The following is a 20057-nucleotide window of genomic DNA, read 5'->3' on the forward strand; positions in this document are numbered from 1 at the left end:
AAGTGCAAAATCCACTCCATACATATATATGGGGAAGTACTAGCTCCAACTCGGTTTTACAGTGAAAACTGCATGAACTTCAAACCGGCACTAGGAAAAAGACTGAGGAACCACCGTAAAAGTTTCTCCTGCAATCCGTTCCCTTTGTGCCAAATGAACGAACGTCTCTCCACATGCTCAGTTCTGAGAAATATGTGTGTGTGTGAAAACCGTACTTCATCTAGCTTGTTGGGAACACAGAGTTTCTTTTCACTTGCAAACTCCACTCCATAAATTTATATGGGGAGGTACTAGCTCCAAATCGGTTTTTCAGTGAAAACTGCAGGTACTTCAAACCGGCACTAGGAAACAGACTGAGAAACCAGATAAAAAGTTTCTCCTGCAACCCGTTCCCTTTTTGCTAGTTGAACGAACGTCTCTCCACATGCTCAGTTCTGAGAGATAAGTGTGTGTGAAGACGAACTTCAACTAGCTTGTTGGGAAAACAAAGTTTCTTTACAGATGAAAACCCTTCTCCATACATATATATGGGGAGGTACAAACTTCAACTCGATTTTACAGTGAAAACTGCAGCAAATTCAAACCGGCACTAGGAAACAGACTTAGAATCCAGAGTAAAATTTCTTCTGCCAACCGTCCCCTTGGTGCTGGATGAACGAAAGTCTCTACACATGCTCAGTTCTGAGAGATAAGTTTGTGTGAAACCGTCCTTCACCTGGCTTGTAGGGAACAGAAAGTATCTATTCAGGTGCAAAGTCCACTCCATACATATATATGGGGAGGTACTAGCTCCAACTCGGTTTTACAGTGAAAACTGCATGAACTTCAAACCGGCACTAGGAAAAAGACTGAGAATCCAGAGTAATAGTTTCTCCTGCAACCCGTTCCCTTTTGGCTACATGAACGAACGTCTCTCAACATGCTGAGTTCTGAGAAATATGTGTGTGTGAAAGCCGTCCTTCATCTAGCTTGTTGGGAACACAAAGTTTCTTTTCAGTTGCAAACTCCAATCCATAAATATATATGGGGAGGTACTAGCTCCAACTCGGTTTTACAGTGAAAACTGCAGGAATATCAAACCGGCACTAGGAAACATACTGAGAAGCCTGAGTAAAAGTAAAACCTGCAAACCGTTCCCTTTGTGCTAAATGAACGAACGTCTCTCCACATGCTCAGTTCTGAGAGATAAGTGTGTGTGAAAGCCGTCCTTCACCTAGCTTGTTGGGAACACAAAGTTTTTTTTCAGTTGCAAACACCACTCCATAAATTTATATGGGGAATTACTAGCTCGAAATCGGTTTTTCAGTGAAAACTGCAGGTACTTCAAACCGGCAGTAGGTAACAGACTGAGGAACCAGAGAAAAAGTTTCTCCTGCAACCCGTTATTTTTGTGCTAAATGAACGAACGTCTCTCCACATGCTCAGTTCTGAGAGATAAGTGTGTGTGAAAGCAGTCCTTCACCTAGTTTTTTGGGAAGAGAACGTTTCCTTTCAGTTGAATATTCCACTCCATACATATATAAGGGGAGGTACTAGCTCCAACTCAGTTTAACAGTGAAAACTGCAAGAACTTCAAACCGGCACTACGAAACAGACTGAGAAACCAGAGTAAAAGTTTCCCCTGCCACCCGTTCCCTTTGTGCTAGATGAACGAACGTCTCTCCACATGCTCATTTCGGAGAGATAAGTGTGTGTGAAAGCCGTCCTTCACCTAGCTTGCTTTGAACACAATGTTTCTTTTCAGTAACAACCTCCACTCTTTACATATATATGGGGCGGTAGAAGGTCCAACTCGTTTTAACAGTGAAAACTGCAGGAACTTCAAACCGGAACTAGGAAACAGACTGAGAGACTAGAGTAAAAGTTTCTCCAGCAACCCGTTCCCTTGGTGATAAATGAACGAACGTCTCTCCACATGCTCAGTTCTGAGAGAAAAGTGTATTTGAAAGCCGTATTTCACCTAGCTTTTAGGGAACAGAAAGTATCTTTTCAGGTGCAAACTCCACTCCATACATATATATGGGGAGATACTAGCTCCAACTCGGTTTTACAGTGAAAATTGCAGGAACTTCAAACCGGCGCTAGGAAACAGAGTGAGAAATCAAAGTACAAGTTTCCCCTGCAACCCGATCCCTTGGTGCTAGATGAACGAACGTCTCTCCACATGCTCAGTTCTGAGAGATATGTGTGTGTTAAAGCCTTCCTTCACCAAGCTTGTTGGGAACACAAAGATTCTTTTCAGTTGCAAACTCCACTCCATATATATACATGGGGAGGTACTAGCTCCAACTCTTTTTAACAGTGAAAAATGCAGGAACTTCAAACCAGCTCTAGGAAAAAGACTGAGAAACCAGAGTAAAAATTTCTCCTGCAAACCGTTCCTTTTGTGCTAGATAAACGAACGTCTCTCCACATGCTCAGTTCTGAGAGATAAGTGTGTGTGAAAGCCTTACTTCACCTAGCTTGTTGGGAACACAAAGTTTCTTTTCAGTTGCAATCTCCACTCCATACATATATATGGGGAGTTACTAGCCTCAACTCGGTTATAAAGTGAAAACTGCAGGAACTACAAACCGGCACTAGAAACAGACTTAGGAACCAGAATAAAAGTTTCTCCTGCAACCCGTTCCCTTCATTCTAGATGAATGAACGTTTCTCACCTTGCTGAGTTCTGAGAGACAAGTGTGTGTGAAAGCCGTCCTTCACCTAGCTTGTTGGGAAAAAAAAAGGTTGTTTTCAGTTGTAAACCCTTCTCCATTCATATATATGGGGTGTTACAAGTTCCAACTTTTTTTTACAGTGAAAACTGCAGCAAATTCAAACCGGCACTAGGAAACAGACTTAGAATCCAGAGTAAAATTTCTTCTGCCAACCGTCCCCTTGGTGCTGGATGAACGAAAGTCTCTCCACATGCTCGGTTCTGAGAGATAAGTGTGTGTGAAACCGTCCTTCACCTGGCTTGTAGGGAACAGAAAGTATCTATTCAGGCGCAAAATCTACTCCATACATATATATGGGGAGGTACTAGCTCCAACTCGGTTTTACAGTGAAAATTGCATGAACTTCAAACCAGCACTAGGAAAAAGACTGAGGAACCACAGTAAAAGTTTATCCTACAATCCGTTCCCTTTGTGCTAGATGAACGAACTTCTCTCCACATGCTCAGTTCTGAGAGATAAGTGTGTGTGAATGCCGTCCTTCACCTAGCTTGTTGGGAACACAAAGTTTCTTTTCAGTTGCAAACTCCACTCCATAAATTTATATGGGGAGGTACTAGCTCCAACTTGGTTTTACAGTGAAAACTGCAGGAATTTCAAAACGGCACTAGGAAAAAGACTGAGAATCCAGAGTAAAAGTTTCTCCTCCAATCCGTTCCCTTTTGGCAAGATGAACGAACTTCTCTCAACATGCTGAGTTCTGAGAAATATGTGTGTGTGAAAGCCGTCCTTCATCTAGCTTGTTGGGAACACAAAGTTTCTTTTCAGTTGCAAACTCCAATCCATAAATATATATGGGGAGGTACTAGCTCCAACTCGGTTTTACAGTGAAAACTGCAGGAACTTCAAAACGGCACTAGGAAAAAGACTGAGAAGCCTGAGTAAAAGTTACACTTGCATACCGTTCCCTTTGTGCTAGATGAATGAACGTCTCTCCACATGCTCAGTTCTGAGAGATAAGTGTGTGTGAAAGCCGTCCTTCACCTAGCTTGTTGGGAACACAAAGTTTCTTTTCAGTTGCAAACTCCACTCCATACATATATATGGGGAAGTACTAGCTCCAACTCGGTTTTACAGTGAAAACTGCAGGAACTTCAAACCGGCACTAGTAAAAAGACTGAGGAACCACAGTAAAGTTTCTCCTGCAATTCGTTCCATTTTTGCTAGATGAACGAACGTCTCTCCACATGCTCAGTTCTGAGAGATAAGTGTGTGTGAAAGCCGTCCTTCAACTAGCTTGTTGGGAACACAAAGTTTCTTTTCAGTTGCAATCTCCACTCCATAAATTTATATGGGGAGGTACTAGCTCCAACTCGGGTTTACAGTGAAAACTGCAGGAAATTCAAACCGGCAGGAGGAAAAAGACTGAGAATCCAGAGTAATAGTTTCTCCTTCAACTCGTTCCATTTGTGCTAGATGAACGAACGTCTCTCCACATGCTCAGTTCTGAGAGATAAGTGTGTGTTAAAGCCGTCCTTCAACTAGCTTGTTGGGAAAACAAACTTTATTTTCAGATGAAAACCATTCTCCATACATATATATGGGGAGGTACTAGCTCCAACTCGGTTTTACAGTGAAATGTGCATGAACTTCGAACCGGCACTAGGAAGCAGACGGAGAAACCAGATAAAAAGTTCCTCCTGCAACCCATTCCCTTTGTGCTAGATGAACGAACGTCTCTCCACATGCTCAGTTCTGAGAGATAAGTGTGTGTGAAAGCCGCACATCACTTAGCTTATTGGGAACACAAAGTTTCTTTTCAGTTGCAAATTCCACCCCATACCTATATATGGTGAGGTACAAGCTCCATCTCCGTTTTACAGTGAAAACTGCAGGACCATCAAACCGGCACTAGGAAACAGACTGAGGAACCACAGTAAAAGTTTCTCCTGCAACCCGTTCCCTTTGTGCTAGATGAGCGAACGTCTCTCCACATGCTCATTTCTGAGGGATAAGTGTGTGTGAAAACCGACCTACACCTAGCTGTGGGAACACAATGTTTCTTTTCAGTTGCAAACTCCATTCCATACATATATATGGGGAAGTACTAGCTCCAACTCGGTTTTACAGTGAAAACTGCAGGAACTTCAAACCGGCAGTAGGAAACAGACTGAGGAACCAGTGTAAAAGTTTCTCCTGCAACCCGTTTCCTTTGTGCTAGATGAACGAAAGTCACTCCACATGCTAAGTTCTGAGATATAAGTGTGTGTGAAAGCCTTCCTTCACCTAGCTTGTTGGGAACACAAAGATACTTTTCAGTTGCAATCTGCACTCTATACATATATATTGGGAGGTACTAGCTCCAACTCGTTTTCACAGTGAAAACTGCAGGAATTTCAAAACGGCACTAGGAAAAAGACTGAGAATCCAGAGTAAAAGTTTCTCCTGCAACCCGTTCCCTTTTGGCAAGATGAACGAACTTCTCTCAACATGCTGAGTTCTGAGAAATATGTGTGTGTGAAAGCCGTCCTTCATCTAGCTTGTTGGGAACACAAAGTTTCTTTTCAGTTGCAAACTCCAATCCATAAATATATATGGGGAGGTACTAGCTCCAACTCGGTTTTACAGTGAAAACTGCAGGAACTTCAAAACGGCACTAGGAAAAAGACTGAGAAGCCTGAGTAAATGTTACACCTGCATACCGTTCCCTTTGTGCTAGATGAATGAACGTCTCTCCACATGCTCAGTTCTGAGAGATAAGTGTGTGTGAAAGCCGTCCTTCACCTAGCTTGTTGGGAACACAAAGTTTCTTTTCAGTTGCAATCTCCACTCCATAAATTTATATGGGGAGGTACTAGCTCCAACTCGGGTTTACAGTGAAAACTGCAGGAAATTCAAACCGGCAGTAGGAAAAAGACTGAGAATCCAGATTAATAGTTTCTCCTGCAACCCGTTCCATTTGTGCTAGATGAACGAACGTCTCTCCACATGCTCAGTTCTGAGAGATATGTGTGTGTTAAAGCCTTCCTTCACCAAGCTTGTTGGGAACACAAAGATTCTTTTCAGTTGCAAACTCCACTCCATATATATACATGGGGAGGTACTAGCTCCAACTCTTTTTAACAGTGAAAAATGCAGGAACTTCAAACCAGCTCTAGGAAAAAGACTGAGAAACCAGAGTAAAAATTTCTCCTGCAAACCGTTCCTTTTGTGCTAGATAAACGAACGTCTCTCCACATGCTCAGTTCTGAGAGATAAGTGTGTGTGAAAGCCTTACTTCACCTAGCTTGTTGGGAACACAAAGTTTCTTTTCAGTTGCAATCTCCACTCCATACATATATATGGGGAGTTACTAGCCTCAACTCGGTTATAAAGTGAAAACTGCAGGAACTACAAACCGGCACTAGAAACAGACTTAGGAACCAGAATAAAAGTTTCTCCTGCAACCCGTTCCCTTCATTCTAGATGAATGAACGTTTCTCACCTTGCTGAGTTCTGAGAGACAAGTGTGTGTGAAAGCCGTCCTTCACCTAGCTTGTTGGGAAAAAAAAAGGTTGTTTTCAGTTGTAAACCCTTCTCCATTCATATATATGGGGTGTTACAAGTTCCAACTTTTTTTTACAGTGAAAACTGCAGCAAATTCAAACCGGCACTAGGAAACAGACTTAGAATCCAGAGTAAAATTTCTTCTGCCAACCGTCCCCTTGGTGCTGGATGAACGAAAGTCTCTCCACATGCTCGGTTCTGAGAGATAAGTGTGTGTGAAACCGTCCTTCACCTGGCTTGTAGGGAACAGAAAGTATCTATTCAGGCGCAAAATCTACTCCATACATATATATGGGGAGGTACTAGCTCCAACTCGGTTTTACAGTGAAAATTGCATGAACTTCAAACCAGCACTAGGAAAAAGACTGAGGAACCACAGTAAAAGTTTATCCTACAATCCGTTCCCTTTGTGCTAGATGAACGAACTTCTCTCCACATGCTCAGTTCTGAGAGATAAGTGTGTGTGAATGCCGTCCTTCACCTAGCTTGTTGGGAACACAAAGTTTCTTTTCAGTTGCAAACTCCACTCCATAAATTTATATGGGGAGGTACTAGCTCCAACTTGGTTTTACAGTGAAAACTGCAGGAATTTCAAAACGGCACTAGGAAAAAGACTGAGAATCCAGAGTAAAAGTTTCTCCTGCAATCCGTTCCCTTTTGGCAAGATGAACGAACTTCTCTCAACATGCTGAGTTCTGAGAAATATGTGTGTGTGAAAGCCGTCCTTCATCTAGCTTGTTGGGAACACAAAGTTTCTTTTCAGTTGCAAACTCCAATCCATAAATATATATGGGGAGGTACTAGCTCCAACTCGGTTTTACAGTGAAAACTGCAGGAACTTCAAAACGGCACTAGGAAAAAGACTGAGAAGCCTGAGTAAAAGTTACACTTGCATACCGTTCCCTTTGTGCTAGATGAATGAACGTCTCTCCACATGCTCAGTTCTGAGAGATAAGTGTGTGTGAAAGCCGTCCTTCAACTAGCTTGTTGGGAACACAAAGTTTCTTTTCAGTTGCAATCTCCACTCCATAAATTTATATGGGGAGGTACTAGCTCCAACTCGGGTTTACAGTGAAAACTGCAGGAAATTCAAACCGGCAGTAGGAAAAAGACTGAGAATCCAGAGTAATAGTTTCTCCTTCAACTCGTTCCATTTGTGCTAGATGAACGAACGTCTCTCCACATGCTCAGTTCTGAGAGATAAGTGTGTGTTAAAGCCGTCCTTCAACTAGCTTGTTGGGAAAACAAACTTTATTTTCAGATGAAAACCATTCTCCATACATATATATGGGGAGGTACTAGCTCCAACTCGGTTTTACAGTGAAATGTGCATGAACTTCGAACCGGCACTAGGAAGCAGACGGAGAAACCAGATAAAAAGTTCCTCCTGCAACCCATTCCCTTTGTGCTAGATGAACGAACGTCTCTCCACATGCTCAGTTCTGAGAGATAAGTGTGTGTGAAAGCCGCACATCACTTAGCTTATTGGGAACACAAAGTTTCTTTTCAGTTGCAAATTCCACCCCATACCTATATATGGTGAGGTACAAGCTCCATCTCCGTTTTACAGTGAAAACTGCAGGAACTTCAAACCGGCACTAGGAAACAGACTGAGAACCCAGAGTAAAAGTTTCTCCTGTAACCCGTTCCCTTTGTGCTAGATGAACGAACCTCTCTCCACATGCTCAGTTCTGAGAGATAATTGTGTGTGAAAGCCGCCCTTCAACTAGCTTGTGGAGAACACAAAGTTTGTTTTCAGTTGCAAACTTCATCCATACATATATATGGTGAGGTATAGCTCCAACTCGGTTTAACAGTGAAAACTGCAGGACCATCAAACCGGCACTAGGAAACAGACTGAGGAACCACAGTAAAAGTTTCTCCTGCAACCCTTTCCCTTGGTGCTAGATGAACGAACGTCTCTCCACATGCTCAGTTCTTATAGATAAGTGTGTGTGAAAGCCTTTCTTCACCTAGCTTGTTGGGAACAGAAAATTTCTTTTCAGTTGCAAACTCCACTCCATACATATATATGGGGAGGTACTAGCTCCAACTCGGTTTTACAGTGAAAACTGCAGGAACTTCAAACCGGCACTAGGAAACAGACTGAGAAACCAGAGTCAAAGTTTCTCCTGCAACCCGTTCCCTTTGTGCTAGATGAGCGAACGTCTCTCCACATGCTCATTTCTGAGGGATAAGTGTGTGTGAAAACCGACCTAAACCTAGCTGTGGGAACACAATGTTTCTTTTCAGTTGCAAACTCCATTCCATACATATATATGGGGAAGTACTAGCTCCAACTCGGTTTTACAGTGAAAACTGCAGGAACTTCAAACCGGCAGTAGGAAACAGACTGAGGAACCAGTGTAAAAGTTTCTCCTGCAACCCGTTTCCTTTGTGCTAGATGAACGAAAGTCACTCCACATGCTAAGTTCTGAGATATAAGTGTGTGTGAAAGCCTTCCTTCACCTAGCTTGTTGGGAACACAAAGATACTTTTCAGTTGCAATCTGCACTCTATACATATATATTGGGAGGTACTAGCTCCAACTCGTTTTCACAGTGAAAACTGCAGGAATTTCAAAACGGCACTAGGAAAAAGACTGAGAATCCAGAGTAAAAGTTTCTCCTGCAACCCGTTCCCTTTTGGCAAGATGAACGAACTTCTCTCAACATGCTGAGTTCTGAGAAATATGTGTGTGTGAAAGCCGTCCTTCATCTAGCTTGTTGGGAACACAAAGTTTCTTTTCAGTTGCAAACTCCAATCCATAAATATATATGGGGAGGTACTAGCTCCAACTCGGTTTTACAGTGAAAACTGCAGGAACTTCAAAACGGCACTAGGAAAAAGACTGAGAAGCCTGAGTAAATGTTACACCTGCATACCGTTCCCTTTGTGCTAGATGAATGAACGTCTCTCCACATGCTCAGTTCTGAGAGATAAGTGTGTGTGAAAGCCGTCCTTCACCTAGCTTGTTGGGAACACAAAGTTTCTTTTCAGTTGCAATCTCCACTCCATAAATTTATATGGGGAGGTACTAGCTCCAACTCGGGTTTACAGTGAAAACTGCAGGAAATTCAAACCGGCAGTAGGAAAAAGACTGAGAATCCAGATTAATAGTTTCTCCTGCAACCCGTTCCATTTGTGCTAGATGAACGAACGTCTCTCCACATGCTCAGTTCTGAGAGATAAGTGTGTGTTAAAGCCGTCCTTCAACTAGCTTGTTGGGAAAACAAACTTTATTTTCAGATGAAAACCATTCTCCATACATATATATGGGGAGGTACTAGCTCCAACTCGGTTTTACAGTGAAATGTGCATGAACTTCGAACCGGCACTAGGAAGCAGACGGAGAAACCAGATAAAAAGTTCCTCCTGCAACCCATTCAATTTGTGCTAGATGAACGAACGTCTCTCCACATGCTCAGTTCTGAGAGATAAGTTTGTGTGAAAGCCGTCGTTCACCTAGCTTGTTGGAAACACAAAGTTTCTTTTCAGTTGCAATCTCCACTCCATACATTTATATGGGGAGGTAATAGCTCCAACTCGATTTTATAGTGAAAAGTGCAGGAACATTAAACCGGCACTGGGAAAAAGACTGAAAATCCAGAGTAAAAGTTTCTCCTGCAACCCGTTCCCTTTGTGCTAGATGAACGAAAGTCTCTCCACATGCTCAGTTCTGAGAAATATGTGTGTGTGAAAGCCGTTCTTCAACTAGCTTGTTGGGAACACAAAGATTCTTTTCAGTTGCAAACACCACTCCATACATATATATGGGGAGGTACTAGCTCCAACTGGTTTTAACAGTGAAAACTACAGGAAGTTAATACCCGCACTAGGAAACAGACCTAGGAACCAGAGTAAAAGTTTCTCCTGCAACCCGTTCCCTTTGTGCTAGATGAACGAACGTCTCTCCACATGCTGATTTCTGAGAGATTATTGTGTGTGAAAGCAGTCCTTCACCTAGCTTGTTGGGAACACAAAGTTTCTTTTCAGTTGCAAACTCCACTCCATACATATATATGGGGTGGTACAAGCTCCAAATTTTTTTTACAGTGAAAACTGCAGCAACTTCAAACCGGCACTAGGAAACAGACTTAGAAACCAGAGTAAAAGTTTCTCTTGCAACCCGTCCCCTTGGTGCAGGATGAACGAAATTCTCAACACATGCTCAGGTCTGAGTGATAAATGTGTGTGAAACCGTCCTTCAACTAGCTTGTGGAGAACACAAAGTTTGTTTTCAGGTGCAAACTCCATCCATAAATATATATGGGGAGGTACTAGCTCCAACACGGTTTAAAAGTGAAAACTGCAGGAACTTCAAGCAGGCACTAGTAAACAGACTGTGGAACCAAAGTGAAAGTATCTCCTGCAACCCGTTCCCTTATTGCAAGATGAAAGAACGTCTCTCCATATGCTCAATTCTGAGAGATAAATGTGTGTGGAAGCCGTCCTTCAGCTTGCTTGTAGGGAACACAAAGTTTCTTTTCAGTTGCAAACTCCACTCCATTCATATATATGGGGAAGTACTAGCTCCAAATCGGTTTTACAGTGAAAACTGCAGGACCATCAAACCGGCACTAGGAAACAGACTAAAGAACCTGAGTAAAAGTTTCTCCTGCAACCCGTTATTTTTGTGCTAAATGAACGAACGTCTCTCCACATGCTCAGTTCTGAGAGATAAGTGTGTGTGAAAGCCGTCCTTCACCTATCTTGTTGGGAACACAAAGTTTCTTTTCAGTTGCAAAGTCCACTTCATACATATAAATGGGGAGGTACTAGCTGCAACTCGGTTTTACAGTTAAAACTGCAGAAACTTCAAACCAGCACTAGAAACAGACTGAGGAACCAGAATAAAAGTTTTTCCTGTAACCCGTTCCCTTCATGCTTGATGAATGAACGTTTCTCACCTTGCTGATTTCTGAGAGATAAGTGTGTGTGAAAGCCGTCCTTCACCTAGCTTGTTGGGAAAAAAAAAGGTTCTTTTCAGTTGTAAACCCTTCTCCATTCATATATATGGGGTGGTACAAGTTCCAACTTTTTTTTACAGTGAAAACTGCAGCAAATTCAAACCGGCACTAGTAAACAGACTTAGAAACCAGAGTAAAATTTCTTCTGCAACCCGTCCCATTGGTGCAGGATGAACGAAAGTCTAACCACATGCTCAGTTCTGAGAGATAAATGTGTGTGAAACCGTACTTCACCTAGCTTGTAGGGAACAGAAAGTATCTTTTCAGGTTCAAATTCCACTCCATACATATATATGGGGAAGTACTAGCTCCAAATCTGTTTTACAGTGAAAACTGCATGAATTTCAAACCGGCACTAGGAAAAAGACTGAGGAACCACAGTAAAAGTTTCTCCTGAAATCCGTTCCCTTTGTGCTAGATGATCGAACATCTCTCCACATGCTCAGTTCTGAGAGATAAGTGTGTGTGAAAAACGTCCTTCACCTAGCTTGTTGGGAACACAAAGTTTCTTTTCAGTTGCAAACACCACTCCATACATGTATATGGGGTGGTTCTATCTCCAACTCGGTTTTTCAGTGAAAACTGCAGGAATTTCAAACCGGCACTAGGAAACAGACTGAGAAACCAGAGTAAAATTTTCTCCTGCAAACCGTTCCTTTTTTGCTAGATGAACGAACGTCTCTCCGCATGCTAAGTTCTGAGAGATAAGTGTGTGTGAAAGCCGTCCTTCACCTAGCTTGTTGGGAACACATAGTTTCTTTTCTGTTGCAAACTCCACTCCATAAATATATTTGGGTTGGTACAAGCTCCAACTCTGTTTTACAGTGAAAACTGCAGGAGCTTCAAACAGGCAGTAGGTATCAGACTGAGAAACCAGAGTAAAAGTTTCTACTGCTACTTGTCCCTTTGTGCTAGATGAACTAACGTCTCTCCACATGCTCAGTTCTGAGAGATAATTGTGTGTCAAAGCCGTCCTTCACCAAGCTTGTTGGGAACACAAAGATACTTTTCAGTTGCAAACTCCACTCCATACATATATACGGGGAGGTACTAGCTCCAACTTGGTTTTACAGTGAAAACTGCAGGAACTTCAAACCGGCACTAGGAAACAGACTGTGAAACCAGAGTAAAAGTTTCCCCTGCAACCCGTTCCCTTTGTGCTAGATTAACGGACGTCTTTCCACATGCTCAGTTCTGAGATTAATGTGTGTTAAAGCCGTCCTTCAGCCAGCTTGTTGGGAACACAAAGTCTCTTTTCAGTTGCAAACTCCAATCCATACATATATATGGGGACGTACAAGGTCCAAATCGGTTTTACAGTAAAAACTGCAGGACTATCAAACCGGCAATAGGAAACACACTGAAGAACAAGATTTAAAGTTTCTCCTGCAACCTGTTCCATTTGTGCTAGATGAACGAACGTCTCTCCACATACTCAGTTCTGAGGGATAAGTGTGTGTGAAAGGCGTCCTTCAACTAGCTTGTAGGGAACACAAAGTTTCATTTAAGTTGCAAACTCCACTCCATACACATATATGGGGAGGTACTAGCTCCAACTCGGTTTTACAGTGATAACTGCAAGAACATTAAACCGGCACTAGTAAACAGACTGAGAAACTAGAGTAAATGTTTATCCGGCAACCCGTTCCATTTGTGCTAGATGAACGAACATCTCTCCACATGCTCAGTTCTGAGAGTTAAGTGTGTGAAAGCCGTCCTTCACCTAGCTTGTTGGGAACACAAAGTTTCATTTCAGTTGCAAACTACACTCCATACATATATATGGGGAGGTACTAGTTCCAACTTGATTTTACATTGAAAACTGCAGAAACTTCAAACCAGCACTAGGAAACAGACTGAGAAACCAGCGTAAAAGTTTCTCCTGCAACCCTTTTCTTTTGTGCTATTTGAACGAACGTCTCTCTATATGCTCACTTCAGAGAGATATGTGTGTTTGAAAGCCGTACTTCACCTAGTTTGTAGGGAACAGAACGTTTCCTTTCATGTGCAAACTCCAATTCCATACATATATATGGGGAGGTACTAGCTCCAACTCGGGTTTACAGTGAAAACTGCAGGAACTTCAAACCGGCACTAGAAAACAGACTGAGAAACCAGAGTAAAAGTTTCTCCAGAAACCCGTTCCCTATGTACTAGATGAACGAACGTCTCCCCACATGCTCAGTTCTGAGTGATAAGTGTGTCTGAAAGCCGTCCTTCACCTAGCTTGTTGGGAACACAAAGATATTTTTCAGTTGCAAACTCCATTCCGTACATATATATGGATAGGCACTAGCTCCAACTCGGTTTAACAGTGAAAACTGCAGGAACATCAAAACGGCACTAGGAAACAGACTAAGAAACCACAGTAAAATTTCCCCTGCAACACGTTCCTTTTTTGCTAGATGAACGAACGTCTCTCCACATGTTCAGTTCTGAGATATAAGTGTGTGAAAGCCGTCCTTCACCTCGTTTGTATTGAACAGTACGTTTCCTTTCATTTGCAAATTCAACTCCATACATATGTATTGGGAGTTACTATTTCCAACTCGGTTTAACAGTGAAAACTGCAGGAACTTCAACCCGGCACTAGGAAACAGACTGAGAAACCACAGAAACTATTTCTGCTGCAACCCGTTCCTTTTGTGTTAGATGAACGAACGTCTCACCAAATGCTCATTTCTGAGAGATAAGTGTGTATGAAAGCTGTTTTTCACAAAACTTTTTGGGAATCCAAAGTTTCTTTTCAGTTTCAAACTCCACTCCATACATATATATGGGTTGGTACTAGCTCCAACTCGGTTTTACAGTGAAAACTGCAGGAACATCAAAACGGCACTAGGAAACAGACTAAGAAACCACAGTAAAATTTCCCCTGCAACCCGTTCCTTTTTTGCTAGATGAACGAACGTCTCTCCACATGTTCAGTTCTGAGATATAAGTGTGTGAAAGCCGTCCTTCACCTCGTTTGTATTGAACAGTACGTTTCCTTTCATTTGCAAATTCAACTCCATACATATGTATTGGGAGTTACTATTTCCAACTCGGTTTAACAGTGAAAACTGCAGGAACTTCAACCCGGCACTAGGAAACAGACTGAGAAACCACAGAAATTATTTCTGCTGCAACCCGTTCCTTTTGTGTTAGATGAACGAACGTCTCTCCAAATGCTCAGTTCTGAGAGATAAGTGTGTGTGAAAGCCTTCCTTCACCTAGCTTGTTTGGAATACAAAGTTTCTTTTCCGATGCAAACTCCACTCCATACATATATATGGGTTGGTACTAGCTCCAACTCGGTTTTACAGTGAAAACTGCAGGAACATCAAAACGGCACTAGGAAACAGACTAAGAATCCACTGTAAAATTTCCCCTGCAACCCGTTCCTTTTTTGCTAGATGAACGAACGTCTCTCCACATGTTCAGTTCTGAGATATAAGTGTGTGAAAGCCGTCCTTCACCTCGTTTGTATTGAACAGTACGTTTCCTTTCATTTGCAAATTCAACTCCATACATATGTATTGGGAGTTACTATTTCCAACTCGGTTTAACAGTGAAAACTGCAGGAAATTCAAACCGGCACTAGGAAACAGACTGAGAAAACAGAGTAAAAGTTTCTCCAGCAACCCGTTCCCTTGGTGATAGATGAACGAACGTCTCTAAACAAGCTGAGTTCTGAGAGAAAAGTGTGTGTGAAAGCCGAATTTCACCTAGCTTGTAGGGAACAGAAATTATCTTTTCAGGTGCAAACTCCACTCCATACATATATATGGGGAGATACTAGCTCCAACTCGGTTTTACAGTGAAAACTGCAGGAACTTCAAACCGGCCCTAGGAAACAGACTGAGAAACCAGAGAACAAGTTTCTCCTGCAACACGTTTCCTTGGTGCTAGATGAACGAACGTCTCTCCACATGCTCAGTTCTGAGATATAAGTGTGTGTGAAAGCCGTTCTTCAACTAGCTTGTTGGGAACACAAAGATTCTTTTCAGTTGCAAATTCCACTCCGTACATATATATGGGGAGGTACTAGCTCCAACTCGGTTTAACAGTGAAAACTGCAGGACCATCAAACAGGCACTAGGAAACAGACTGAGAAACCAGTGTAAAAGTTTCTCCTGCAACCCATTCCCTTTGTGCTAGATGAACGAACGTCTCTCCATATGCTCAGTTCAGAGAGATAAGTGTGTGTGAAAGCAGTCCTTCACCTAGTTTGTTGGGAAGAGAACGTTTCCTTTCAGTTGAAAATTCCACTCCATACATATATAATGGGAGGTACTAGCTCCAACTCGGTTTAACAGTGAAAACTGAAAGAGCTTCAAACCGGCACTACGAAACTGACTGAGAAACCAGAGTAAAAGTTTCCCCTGCCACCCGTTCCCTTTGTGCTAGATGAACGAACGTCTCTCCACATGCTCATTTCGGAGGGATAAGTGTGTGTGAAAGCCGTCCTTCACCTAGCTTGCTTTGAACACAAAGTTTCTTTTCAGTAACAAACTCCACTCTTTACATATATATGGTGCGGTAGAATGTCCAACTCGGTTTAACAGTGAAAACTGCAGGAACTTCAAACCGGCACTAGGAAACAGACTGAGAAACCAGAGTAAAAGTTTCTCCTGCAACAAGTTCCCTATGTGCTAGATGAACGAACGTCTCTCCACATGCTCAGTTCTGAGAGATAAATGTGTGTGAAAGCCGTCCTTCACCTAGGTTGTTGGGAACCCAAAGTTTTTTTTCAGGTGGAAACTCCAATCCATACATATATATTCGGTGTTACTAGCTCCAACTCGGTTTAACATTGAAAGCTGCAGGACCATCAAACCGGCATTAGGAAACAGACTGTGAAACCACAGTAACTGTTTCTGCTGCAACCCGTTCCATTTTTGCTAGATGAACGAACGTCTCTCCACATGCTCATTTCTGAGAGATAAGTGTGTGTGAAAGCCGTCCTTCACCTAGCTTGTTGGGAAGACAAACTTTCTTTTCAGTTGCAAACTACACTCCATACATATATATTTGGAGGTACAAGCTCAAACTTGGTTTTACAGTGAAAACTGCAGGAACTTCAAACCGGCACTAGGAAACAGACTGAGAAACCAGAGTAAAAGTTTCTCCTGCAACCCGTTCCCTTGGTGCTAGATGAACGGACGTCTCTCCACATGCACAGGTATGAGAGTTAAGTGTGAGAAAGCCGTCCTTCAACTAGCTTGTTGGGAACACAAATTTTCATTTCAGTTGCAAACTACACTCCATACATATATATGGGCGGTACTAGCTCAACCTCGGTTTTACGGTGAAAACTGCAGGACCATCAAACCGGCACTAGGAAACAGACTGAAAATCCAGAGTAAAAGTTTCTCCTGCAACCCGTTCCCTTTCTGCTACGTGAACGAACGTCTTTCCACATGCTCAGTTCTGAGATTTAAGTGTGTGAAAGCGGTCCTTCACCTAGCTTCTTCGGAACACAAAGTTTATTTTCAGTTGCAAACAACAATCCATACATATATATGGGGAGGTACTAGCTCCAAATCGGTTTTACAGTGAAAACTGCAGGAACATCAACCCGGCACTAGGAAACAGACTGAGAAACCATAGAAACTATTTCTGCTGCAACCCGTTCCTTTTGTGCTAGATGAACGAACGTCTCTCCACATGCTCAGTTCTGAGAAATAAGGGTGTGTGAAAGTCGTCCTTCACCTAGCTTGTTTTTAATACAAAGTTTCTTTTCCAATGCAAACTCCACTCCATACATATATATGGGGAGGTACTAGCTCCAACTCGGTTTTACAGTGAAAACTGCAGGAACATCAAAACGGCACTAGGAAACAGACTGAGAAACCACAGTAAAATTTCCCCTGCAACCCGTTCCTTTTTTGCTAGATGAACGAACGTCTCTCCACATGCTCAGTTCTGAGAGATAATGTTTGTGAAAGCAATCCTTCACCTAGCTTGTTGGGAACAGAAAGTATCTTTTCAGGTGCAAACTCCACTCCATACATATATATGGCGAGGTACTAGCTCTAAATCGGTTTTACAGTGAAAACTGCAGGAACTTCAAACAGGCACTAGGAAACAGACGGAGGAAGCAGAGTAAAAGTTACTCCTGCAACGCGTTCCCTTTGTGCTAGATGAACGAACGTCTCTCCACATGCTCAGTTCTGAGAGATAATTGTGTGTGAAAGCCGTCCTTCACCTAGCTTGTTGGGAACACAAAGTTTCATTTCAGTTGCAAAATACACTCCATACATATATATGGGGAGGTACTAGCTCCAACTTGGTTTTACAGTGAAAACTGCAGGAACTGCAAACCAGCACTAGGAAACAAACTGAGAAACCAGAGTAAAAGTTTCCCCTGCAACCCGTTCCCTTTTAGCTAGATTAAGGGACGTATTTCCACATGCTCAGTTCTGAGATTTATGTGTGTTAAAGCCGTACTTCAGCCAGTTTGTTGGGAACACAAAGTCTCTTTTCAGTTGCAAACTTCACTCCATACATATATATGGGGACGTACAAGGTCCAAATCCGTTTTACAGTAAATACTGCAGGACTATCAAACCGTCACTAGGAAACAGACTGAGAAACCAGACTACAAGTTTCTCCTGCAACCCGTTCCCTTGCTGCTAGATGAACGAACGTCTCTCCACATGCTCAGTTCAGAGATATGTGTGTGAGAAAGCCATCCTTAACCTAGCTTGTAGGGAACACAAAGTTTCTTTTCATTTGCAAAAACAGTCCATACATATATATGGGGAGGTCCAAGCTCCAACATGGTTTTACATTGAAAACTGCAGGAACTTCAAACCGGCACTAGGAAATAGACTGAGAAACCAGAGTAAAAGTTTCTCCTGCAACCCATTCCCTTTGTGCTAGATGAACGAACTTATCTCCATATGCTCAGTTCTGAGAGATAAGTGTGTGTGAAAGCCGTCCTTCACCTTGCTTGTAGGGAACACAAAGTTTCTTTTCAGTTGCAAACTCTACTCCATACATATATATGGGAGGTACAAGCTCCAACTCGTTTTTATAGTGAAAACTGCAGGAACTTCAAACCGACACTAGGAAACAGACTGTGAAACCAGAGTAAAAGTTACTCCTGCAACCCGTTCCTTTTGTGCTAGATGAACGAACGTCTCTGAACATGCTCATTTCGGAGAGATAAGTGTGTGTGAAAGCCGTCCTTCACCTAGCTTGCTTTGAACACAATGTTTCTTTTCAGTAACAACCTCCACTCTTTACATATATATGGGGCGGTAGAAGGTCCAACTCGTTTTAACAGTGAAAACTGCAGGAACTTCAAACCGGAACTAGGAAACAGACTGAGAGACTAGAGTAAAAGTTTCTCCAGCAACCCGTTCCCTTGGTGATAAATGAACGAACGTCTCTCCACATGCTCAGTTCTGAGAGGAAAGTGTATTTGAAAGCCGTATTTCACCTAGCTTTTAGGGAACAGAAAGTATCTTTTCAGGTGCAAACTCCACTCCATGCATATATATGGGGTGATACTAGCTCCAACTCGGTTTTACAGTGAAAATTGCAGGAACTTCAAACCGGCGCTAGGAAACAGACTGAGAAACCACAGTACAAGTTTACCCTGCAACCCGATCCCTTGGTGCTAGATGAACGAACGTCTCTCCACATGCTCAGTTCTGAGAGATATGTGTGTGTTAAAGCCTTCCTTCACCAAGCTTGTTGGGAACACAAAGATTCTTTTCAGTTGCAAACTCCACTCCATATATATACATGGGGAGGTACTAGCTCCAACTCTTTTTAACAGTGAAAAATGCAGGAACTTCAAACCAGCTCTAGGAAAAAGACTGAGAAACCAGAGTAAAAATTTCTCCTGCAAACCGTTCCTTTTGTGCTAGATAAACGAACGTCTCTCCACATGCTCAGTTCTGAGAGATAAGTGTGTGTGAAAGCCTTACTTCACCTAGCTTGTTGGGAACACAAAGTTTCTTTTCAGTTGCAAACACCACTCCATACATATATATGGGGAGTTACTAGCCTCAACTCGGTTATAAAGTGAAAACTGCAGGAACTACAAACCGGCACTTGGAAACAGACTGAGAAAGCAGAGCAAAAGTTTCTCCTGCAACCCGTTCCCTTTGTGATAGATGAACGGACGTCTTTCCACATGCTCAGTTCTGAGAGATAAGTGTGTGTGAAAGCCGTCCTTCAACTAGCTTGTTGGGAATACAAAGTTTCTTTTCCGTTGCAAACACCAATCCATACATATATATGGGGAGGTACTAGCTGCAACTCGGTTTTACAGTGAAAAATGCAGGAACTTCAAACCAGCACTAGGAAACAGACTGAGAAAACTGAGTAAAAGTTTCCCCTACAATCTTTTCCCTTTGTGCAAGGTGAACGGACCTCTTTCCACATGCTCAGTTCTGAGAATTATGTGTGTTAAAGCCGACCTTCAGCCAGCTTGTTGGGAACACAAAGTCTCTTTTCAGTTGAAAACTCCACTCCATACATAAATATGGGGAGGTACAATTTCCAAATCGGTTTTACAGTAAAAAATGCAGGACTATCAAACCGGAACTAGGAAACAGACTGAGGAACAAGAGTTAAAGTTTCTCCTGCAACCCGTTCCATTTTTGCTAGATAAACGAACGTCTCTCCACATGCACAGGTCTGAGAGTTAAGTGTGTGAATGCCGTCCTTCAGCTAGCTTCTTGGGAACACAAAGTTTATTTTCAGATGCAAACTCCACTTCATACATATATATGGGGAGGTACTAGCTCCAACTCGATTTTACAGTGAAAAATGCGGGAACTTCAAACAGGCACTAGTAAACAGACTGATAAACCAGAGCAAATGTTTATCCGGCAACCCGTTCCCTTTGTGCTAGATGAACGAACGTCTCTCCACATGCTCAGTT

Source organism: Camelus dromedarius, chromosome 20, assembly GCF_036321535.1.
Source record: "Camelus dromedarius isolate mCamDro1 chromosome 20, mCamDro1.pat, whole genome shotgun sequence".
NCBI lineage: Eukaryota > Metazoa > Chordata > Mammalia > Artiodactyla > Camelidae > Camelus > Camelus dromedarius.